Consider the following 10,326-nt stretch of genomic DNA (forward strand, 5'->3'; position numbering starts at 1 on the left):
AATGACTTTACAGCACAGGTGACAGAATCAAATCCGAAGGCATTAATTGAACTCACTCAAGCTTAAAAATAGACTTGTGTGTTTCAAACATTACCCACTAGAGGACACTGTCTCCCAATAAGTGTAAGGCAACAAGGCTCCACGCTTGAGGAGATTGCTGCATTTACTATTTTGCCTAGACAATCAAACCATTGCCTAATTAACGTATTTAGATGGAGCAAAATGGAAGCCTGCCTATCACTGTAGAGCAGAATATAAAGTATCGTTGATATAAGTTGAGTCCAGTCACATTGTATGATCGTTTGCTGTGTTCTCTGTGAATAATTGTCTCTCTAAAATGCTCTCACTAAGGTCACTGTGTTTTCCAAATTATTGTGCACCTCTATCTCTCATGGATGCTCTCGTACACCAGTGGTACTCAGCATGGGGTCCTTGAGTGGGTTCTGGGGGGTCCCAAAATAAACTATTGATAGTTGACAACCAAATGGACCCTTACGGTTCTTTAACTACTTGAGTACACTCTCAGAGTTAAATTAACACTGAGGATTTTACAGTAAAGGTTGGGTTCCCCAGATCAAATGGGGGTCCCTGGCTCAACGCATATCAAACTGGGGGTCCTTGAAAGAAAAAAAAGGTTGAAAATTACTGCTTTAACCAATGTTCATCCTCTCCTATACAGCAAAGCCTTTGCTGCTCTCTGAGGTCATTTCGTAGCACCTTCGCCCTACAAGACACAGTGATGGCATCTCTCCAACCCCCACCCAGACCACCATCCTCCTGTTCCCACCAACATTGTCCATCTCCCATTTCCCAGCACTTCCTCTGGGCTCCTGGGCCCCCGTCAGAAACACTTTTCTTCAAAAAGCCCCCACCGGTCCCAGCCAATGGCAGTTTGAGAAGACAGTGCCACGTGTCAAACCTCGACCAATCTCAGACATCCACAGCTGCACACTTCCTGAAGCGAAAGTACGTTCAGTGAGAGAGAATGTTTCTATATTTAATCACGGTGGCAGAAAAAGAAGAGCAAATGAGACAAGGTCTTACTATAACACAGTAGCCACTAAACTCAATAAATCAAAAACATATTGTGCCAACAGCCTCGGCTGCCTCGACGACTGGCTTACAGAGGGTTAAGAGCGGGATCAATGCAGAAGTCACGTGAACATGCACTGTACATGTGCGTGCACGCGCACACGCGCACACACACACACACACACACACACACACACACACACACACACACACACACACACACACACACACACACACATCAACTATATTAAATTACTCTATGTATGTGAGTGTGATAATATTCCCACACTTCATGGAAATCAAACAATTACACACACATTGGTGGACTTTGCTACATTTGCCTTAATGCCAGATGCACCTTCAGGCTTTGAGCCTCTTCCACTCTGCTTTTATCACTCCATTTCCTTAAATGGCTCTGCGGTCACCATGATGACACAGCGCTTACCCTTCCATCTGGGAGCTCCTACCCCTCCCCCCATCAGAGAGCATGACAAGAACACAGCACTTATGATTGAATAATCAATGGAGCATTCAATTAGACAGCCATTTACTGCCCTCCCAGCACAATTACATGACCATCCTTGGGGGGTGGTGTATTTCTTTTCTCTTTTTTTATTCAAACGTCAAGAAAACAAGAGGAGCTATTAGCAGATCTAATGAGAATCACTGTATGACAATAGATTGACAAGCGATAGATCAGCAAGAAAACTGGGAAGGGAAGTAAGGAGACGAAAGGGGAGAGGAGGAGGGGGCGGAGAAAGGAAGAAGAGAATGCATGAGGGGGGGGGGGGGGGGGTGCAGAGGGGGGGTGCATAGAGGGGGGGGGGGGGTTGGCTGAGCGTGTGTTGTGGTCTCCGTGGTAGAGAGTTGACGATGCACAGGGAGAACAGCTGTGCTGCAGGGCTTTCAGCTCCATCACCACTGCTCTCCTTCAAGAACCCCCACCCTCTGCACAGCAAAAATGCTGAGTGTTTGTTTTACACGAAAAGTGTAAAAACGGACCCTTATGGGTCCATTGTTATGCTCTCAGATGTAAATTAATGCTCGGGATTTTGCTGTGCATGCACACACACATACACTGCATGCACACACACACGCACGCACACGCAAGTACACACACACGCACACACACACACACACACACACACACACACACACACACACACACACACACACACACACACACACACACACACACACACACACACACACACACACACACTACATGACTCAAAACCATCGATGCACATAAACATGCAAAACCAGTGATCATCGCGTGAGTGCACATGGATATGTAGCTATGCTGCAATACTATCATTTATGTTCGGGTCTAAATATTTGATGTTTAATCAAAGGCACAGAATTGTTTTGGCAAATGTCTTTCACCATCCTATTGGTATAATAAAAACATTAAATAAAACAAAGCAGATTTTTGTTCAGTGTGTGAAATTGTCTTTAAGTAAATCTCCCCGCATGGCGTGTCTTGTAGCTCATTTTGCTCTCTCTCTCTCTCTCTCTCTCTCTCTCTCTCTCTCTCTCTCTCTCTCTCTCTCTCTCTCTCTCTCTCTCTCTCTCACACACACTCAGTGGACCACCGTGGCCCTTGGGGGCCCCATCACTATGACTCAGACACAACCGTATCTATAGAGTTCACTATGACTCAGACATAACCATATATAGAGTTCCCACTGCAGCTACGCCCAAATATGGCATCATACTCAAACAAATCATATCCGTGTTCCGTATAAGGAGCTCTATGTCAACCGGCAGTGGCTCAGGAGGTAGAGTGGTGGCCGCCTTGGAATCCGAAGGTTCCACGTTAAATACCCGGCTCCTTCTTGCTACGTGTCGAAGTGTACTTTGAGCAAGACACTGAACCCCTAACTGCTACCGATGAGCACAGGTACCGAACTGCCTTGCATGTTTTCCTCCATTCATACTAGGTACTGCAGCTTAAAACGGCCTGGGGCCACTGTCACGAACGAGCGAAAACGGTTTTGACCAATGGGCTCAACTCACGAGCTTGCGCACAAGCTTGTGCACGGGGTGGTGCTATGCGTCACGGAGGTGACGTAAAACGCGTCACCTCCGTGACGCATAACGTGTCGCAGAAGCCCCAAATAGGCCCCGCCCATCACATTTCACAACCTGGAAGAAGGGGTGATTTAGGACTATGCGCTGGGTGAGTGAGCAACTGAATGCAAGTGGATGGGCAGGGATTTCCAGGTGCCCTCTCTATTATTTTTAACTCTATGGGTAACCCTAGATGACGTGAAATCCCACCGGCCACCGCCAAACGTCAAATGCAAATAGCCCCTGTCAAATGCATGTGCATGTATGGAGATCAACATGCACTGATATCATACACAAGTCACACAACAGAAACCATGTAAAAAGCACATATAGAGATCTTCAACATGCACTGATGTCAGACACAACGGAAACCATGTATAATTAGATGTCGTTTTTGATTCATCCCGAAAAATGATCATGATGCCTGAAGACCAAAAGCCTAATCACTGCACCCTCTCGCTATGGCATCCATGCATTCTGGGGGCCACGGCACTCAATCTCTAATCATTAATGCACCCTGGGGGCCACTGCTATCTGTGTTTTAACTATGTTGTCTGTGAATGATGAACTGCAATGCGCCAGTCTCTTGGGGACCATCGAGTAGGGGTATATATTATTATTATTGGGGGGGGTGCACAAACAGAGAGAGAGAGAGAGAGAGAGAGAGAGAGAGAGAGAGAGAGAGAGAGAGAGAGAGAGAGTGAAAGAGAGTCATTTCAGGTGAATGAACATCATAAAATATAGCAGTAGCACCATAGTCACTACCACATGAAGTGATCTCTGTCGTTATGGAAGAAAACCAGGTCAAGAACATCTCAAGAGAAGGGCGAAGACAAACCATTCTTCAAGGCAGAGTAAAAAAAAAAGCCAAGCCAGTGTGTATATTTGTAAAGAAGCAGGAATGTAATGTCTGCAACTGCATCCAAATTTCATATTGGAGAAGGGCAAAATGCTGACCCTCTCCAATATAATAGGTCCCAGAGGGATGAGCGCAACCAGCCAGTTATGTACGACCTGCTTACTTACGTTAATAGAGTGAGAAAAGAGATGATGGATGATGGGATGGGACATATTTTTGTTTTTAACCAACCATTTTGTTTTTTTAAGTCCTATATACTTATATGCTGGGAATTAGGGATGTCCGATATTATCGGCCTCCCGATATTATCGGCCGATATTAGCATAAAAATTGATATCGGGAAAATATCGGTATCGGTTTTTGAAAAAAAAAAAAAAAATTTTTTTTTTTTTTGCTTTATAAATAAGTTACAGGAGTTCTTACTGTATATGGTGTGTGTGATATGAAATTTGAGCTTACCCTAATCACAATAATCCCCGCATATATCGGTATCGGTTGATATCGGTATCGGTAATTAAGAGTTGGACAATATCGGTATATCGGTTATCGGTAAAAAAGCCAATATCGGACAACCCTACTGGGAATACTGAATATAGCAGAGCTACAAGCTCACATCTGCTATTGTCGCTATTATTTAAAAATGTTGAGTTTTTAATTTCTTACATTTTCTTTCTTGAAATTTTCAAAAGAAAATTGAAAAATGTGGCTTATAAATGACTTGGCCAAAATTGGGTTGCCAGGTTGAAAGTGGTTGGCAAGTCAATAAAGATCATCATATATGTAATACTTCATCAGTATGAACACAGCTAAATAAATGTTTAACATCGTTATTGAGTATCTGATATACAAATGTACAGTTATTATTTCACTTAAAGTGCGCAAAGACCATATTAAAGGTAGGGTAAGTGATTTTCTTTGGTTAAAATAAGTGTTAAATAGCTCTATATTCTGATAGTACTCATTGCTATAGAGTGTTTGTTCAGTAAAAGGAGTCCCCTTGTCTCTCCAGCTCTTCATTAAACAGAAAATGCATTTTCGTTTCAGTTTCAGTTTCATTTCCAATTTTATCCAATCAGGATAGATAACTCAACCAGGATAGGTTGAGATAAGTGAAATTGGAAGTGATGACACTAAGAAATGAGCATGCAAAATTGGAACTGGAACACTATAAAAAATAAGCTTAAAAATGGGTACATTCTCCTGATTGGCTGAGATTTTGACACCTACCGGAAATGTATTTTCTGTTTATTAAAGATATATATATATATATATATATATATATATATATATATATATATATATATATATATATATATATATATATATATATATATATATATATATATATATATATATATATATATATATATATATATACAGTATATAAGGATCAATTTTTAACCCTCATAGTTAAATTGACACTATCATTTTTACAGAGAAGTAACCAGGGTATTTAGTTACATTGTACCGCTAATTGTGTCTGATTATATTCAACAAAGGTAATCATTATGAACAGCTGTTATCAATGGCTGGTGAGTTACCCACTGTCAATACACACTTAAGCACCCCAGCTCATCCAGAAATGAATAATTCAAGAAGATTCTAGAAGAAACCATTATCCTGGGCAGACAGGTAAGTTGATATGACACGCAAACCCAATCCTTACTATTTCTCCATCATTCACGAAGGCTTTAGGTGCACAACTTACTTACTTTAATTCATTCACTAACCAGAGAAGATAATGAGAGGACCCTTGTTGTTATTGTTATTAACTGGGACTTAACAGGTAATGACAAAGCCACATCTCTGCCCTTCTACAGTATTCAGGTAGGTAGGTGCTCTCTCAAAAGGTTTGTTATCTCTTGAAGGTAACTAGCTTGTCAGCTCACAGTACAGAGTGATGTTATGTTGTGGTAGCTGTTATTTATTTGAGCAAACTGCTCTCGAAGGAAAATTCTGCCGATAGATTTTCTGTCAGGTATTTTTATAAGTGTAAAACTAAGGCAATACAGCAGGTGAGACTATGTGGGTTAAAAAAAGCAACACTAACTCTGTAATACCTGTAAACAAAACAGCTCAACTCTCAGTAGTACGGCAACTACAAAGCGATACTCAATGTGAAGGTTTATGATTTCAGAATGATTACCCTCACCACAGATGGAATATTGACCTTATAAGTGTTTAATGCGGCCTGACTGACTTTTTGAAGGGTGTTCTGGGGGTTAAGTGTATCAAGTGCTCATTAGTTTTTAATAAAGGTGGGATTCATACACTACATGTGGCAGGTGTTGTACAGGTGCTTTGGTAATTATGTCTTTGTGTATTGGTATGCTTCATTCTACATGGTTAACTCTTTTACTTTAGAGTAAACTTAAATGAGTATTTATGTTTTTATTTAGGATACTCTATTAAGTCCTAATAATTCATCTCTCACATTTCATAGAAAGATGAGTGTTATAGAGTCTCAAAAAAGACATTTGTGGATCTACAGTATGGAGACAACTCAACAGCGTCGAATGTCAACAGATATCATTAATGTGTGCTGCTTACAATATTAGAACAAAATTATATTTTTTAAAACCAGTACTATGCTGTTTATTCCCCCATGAATATTCCAGAAAGTGGCTGATTACTGGAACAGCTGTAATGTAATGGGAGATAGTCATGAGTGTGAAAGTAGATCAGCCATTGAGGTGTTGGCTTACTTTCTCATTAAGAACACACTCAATAGGGCATAGCAGTGGCGGCCATTTTGTGGTGCCACCAATCGAGAGCCCATTCATTGTTCCCATAGAGATTTCCGAAAATATTTATATGAATTATTTTAAGCCTGGAACCAAGCCATCCAGGCTCCTGATGAGATAATGACCATAAAACATTTGATTATGTGTCAAAAAACATCAGGATATTTTATTATATGATATACTATATTTAATAAAAACAAATATATTCAACATTCAAATATTTTTTGACACAGAATCAAGTGTCTACTGCCTGGATGGCTTGGTTCCAGGCTTAGAATAATTAATATAAATATTTTCGGAAATCTCTACGGGAAAAATGTATGGGCTCTCGATCGGTGGCACCACAAAATGGCCACTGCTATGCCTATAGGTAGCGATAAAAGTAGCAGAAAATGTACAAAAACTGTACAAAAACAAAAACTTCCAAAAAAGGAAAAAAAACTATGTATAGGCTGCTGTAACTGCATATTGTATTTAAAGTACAATTAATTGCACTATACTCTGAATACAATATTCGATGTGGTCATAGTCACAGAGGTATGCTATAGGCGCAGATGAGGGAGTGGACAGACACACCATTAAGGACGTTATGTCAGCCCTTCAGTGTTGTATACGCCTTCAACAAGGTACTTAAATTACACCTAATCTCCAGAGAAAGGTGAGCATGCCCCATAAGCCAGCATTTATGTAACTTCAGCTAAGAAACAGTATGGTCTCCTTTTTTTACCATTAAAATGCTCTTGCATTTTGTGATATAGAATCTAATCTTTACAGTCTTGATGGACAGTCAGGGACCCCTAAACCTAAAACCAGACCATGATGGAACTGCAGTGTTTTTGGCACCAATTTGCATGGTGTTTTCCTTTTTCTATTGTTCCATTGTTCTCTTAAATGAAGACATCATGCAATCTAAATGACCAAACAAAATCAATATTAGTATGCCACAGTTTCCCAGCAACACAGTTCAATCTACCTAGCCAATGACAAGTAAACATCTCAATTTGCCGTGGTCTTTTAGAAGCAGATGCAGTTGATATAAAAACTGATGGTGGGTGTACTGTGTATGCCGGTGTTCTTATGATTTATAGTTAGGAATAGATAGACCGAAAACCCCAGCAATGTGTAATGTGGGGAAAGCTTTCACTGAAAAAATAGCAGATCGACAAGCTCACAATGTGACGCGTTGCGTCGCGTTTTGAGCTTGTCGATCTGCTATTTTCAACGAAAGCTTTCCCAACAATAACATAAAATAGAAAAGATACTAGTATTGAGCCCTGAGGGACTCCGGTTACTTACATGGGGTGTAAAGGGATAGTTCACCCAAAAAATTACTTATTTTCTATCGATTAGTCAGTTTTTGTTGCATTCCTAAGCCAATAATTTGATTACCAGTAGGTAGGTAGGCAGCGGTTCCGTTGGGAGACAGAAAGGAGACTATTTGTGTCTCCTTCCAGAACTGCTGTCGGTCATCAAATTATTGGTTTAGGAATGTGAAGAAAAAAAAAAAACTAAATCCATAAATTCACGTCTCCATGGGGTGACTAATCGATAGGGAAAAAAAAGTAATTTTGGGAGGTGAACTATCCCTTTAAGTGGTTAAAATCAAATTTGGTTTCTGTGGCCTGTAATGCATATCAAAGTGGGGGTCTTTGCAATTAATAAGGTTGATAATCTCTGACACAGATGCAGTTGTTATAACAATTTAGATTGTGAAAATCATCATGTATGTTTGTGTTCCTCAGTAAAAACACACCAAAAAACATATATTGTAGATAATGCCATGTAAATGAGGATATGATGATGCACTCATTATACTCACTGACGGTGGACTGGGATGATGATGATGATGATGATGCTCAGTAGTGTTCTGTGCTCTGTGCGCACTGCACTCTCTCTCTCCTCCTGGCTGTCTCTCTCTCTCTTCCTGCTGCTCTCAACACAGCAACCATGGAAGGAAAAGGGCTTCATTAATGCATGGCTCTCTATTATGTGTCTCCTCTCACCCTGGAGAAGCCGATGCATTTGAATTCGCCGTTTGAGACTTCAGGACCTGCTGCTGCGTTTCTTTCTTCGTAGAAGAACTGGGACTTTTTTCTCTTATTGAGAGAGGACTGAGGCCATGAAAACAAGTCTTCAGAAAAGGTAAATGAACGGATTGGCAGCAACGCCGGTGTCTTTGTGTCTATAATCTAATAGCGCTGCTGCTGCTATAGCATTAAGATCTATATCATGTTCTCAATGGTCTCGCTGTCCTCGTTATGTTCAGAGGAGGACAAACACTTAAATAATGGACCATTTCCCAGGCTCTGACCCAGGTCGTCCTTCGTTTTTCCCAAACCAAAAGAGTAGCTGCTATAATAAGCTCACCTCCTGTTCACAGACACTAATGCATGGCCCAGCCATCACCACATTCTACAATGGGAACTTGCTTTCGGTTTTAAGTTGGTTAATTAATGTCATTTGTACTGTGTGTGTGCATGTGTACAGTAGCCTAACGCTACAATGTGACCGCCAGCAGGCAGGTTACTGTAGGCTAGTGATGGAGCTTTGTTGTAACAACGGCTGCCAGCTGTTCCTCCTGGGGAGCATCTGATCTTTTTGGCAACAATGTATCAGCGCGGATACATTGTTGCCAAAAAGACAAGAACAGATCTAACAGCCCACAACAACGCGTCGCATCGCCATGGCATTGTTAGCTATAATAAGCTTGTAGGTCTGTGCTTTTGTGGGGCAAAGTGACACCTGCTTCGCGTAATTGGATTATGATACATTATTAGGCTTTATTGTGGCTGTATTTGAGCTCATTCTCCTACCTGACTGCGTTCAAGGAGAAGCAACGGGCACGTTTAATGGTGGCATTATGTCACGCGTCGCCCGTGGGAATGTCACCAGTGTGTCTATTTTCATCTCGGTCGCCAGGTCGATGTCATCGATGTAGCATTGAAATGAATGAATGAGCCGCATAGATGAAATGCATTGTGTGTGTCTCCGTCCGATCTCTGCATAGCCTGGGCCATGCACATCACAGTGGTAGCATAGCATTGTACAGCAGCTGCTGAGGAGGCTAATTGCACTGACTGTTGGGTAATTTAGGCCTATATTTGCAAAAATAATCACTATTGGCTACATGTCTTTTCCTGGAATGTAATAACATTTAAATCCTGTTGGAACATGGATCCCTGCAATGTGACCTTCTCTGTTTGTTTCTGTCTTTCTTTCTCTGCGGGGCCTGCTTGCAATTCAAGGACTTACATATTAATCGGTGTGTGTGTGTGTGTGTGTGTGTGTGTGTGTGTGTGTGTTTGAGCCATAGGTTTGAGCTGGAGTCATACTTGTCATACATGCACTGTACATGTACACACACACAGACACACAGACACACACACACACACACACACACACACACACACACACACACACACACACACACACACACACACACACACACACACACACACACACACACACACACACACACACTCAAGTAATTCAGGATTGCTTTTTGGTTAGGTTATGTTTTCCTTAAGATGGGGTTCTTGAAACAGTAATGTCTGTTTTAGATTTAAAGGAGTAGTTCACCCCTAAAAAAGACTTATTTTCTATCAATTACACACCCTA

This window comes from Gymnoscopelus microlampas, assembly GCF_963454915.1.
Source record: "Gymnoscopelus microlampas genome assembly, chromosome: 7".
NCBI lineage: Eukaryota > Metazoa > Chordata > Actinopteri > Myctophiformes > Myctophidae > Gymnoscopelus > Gymnoscopelus microlampas.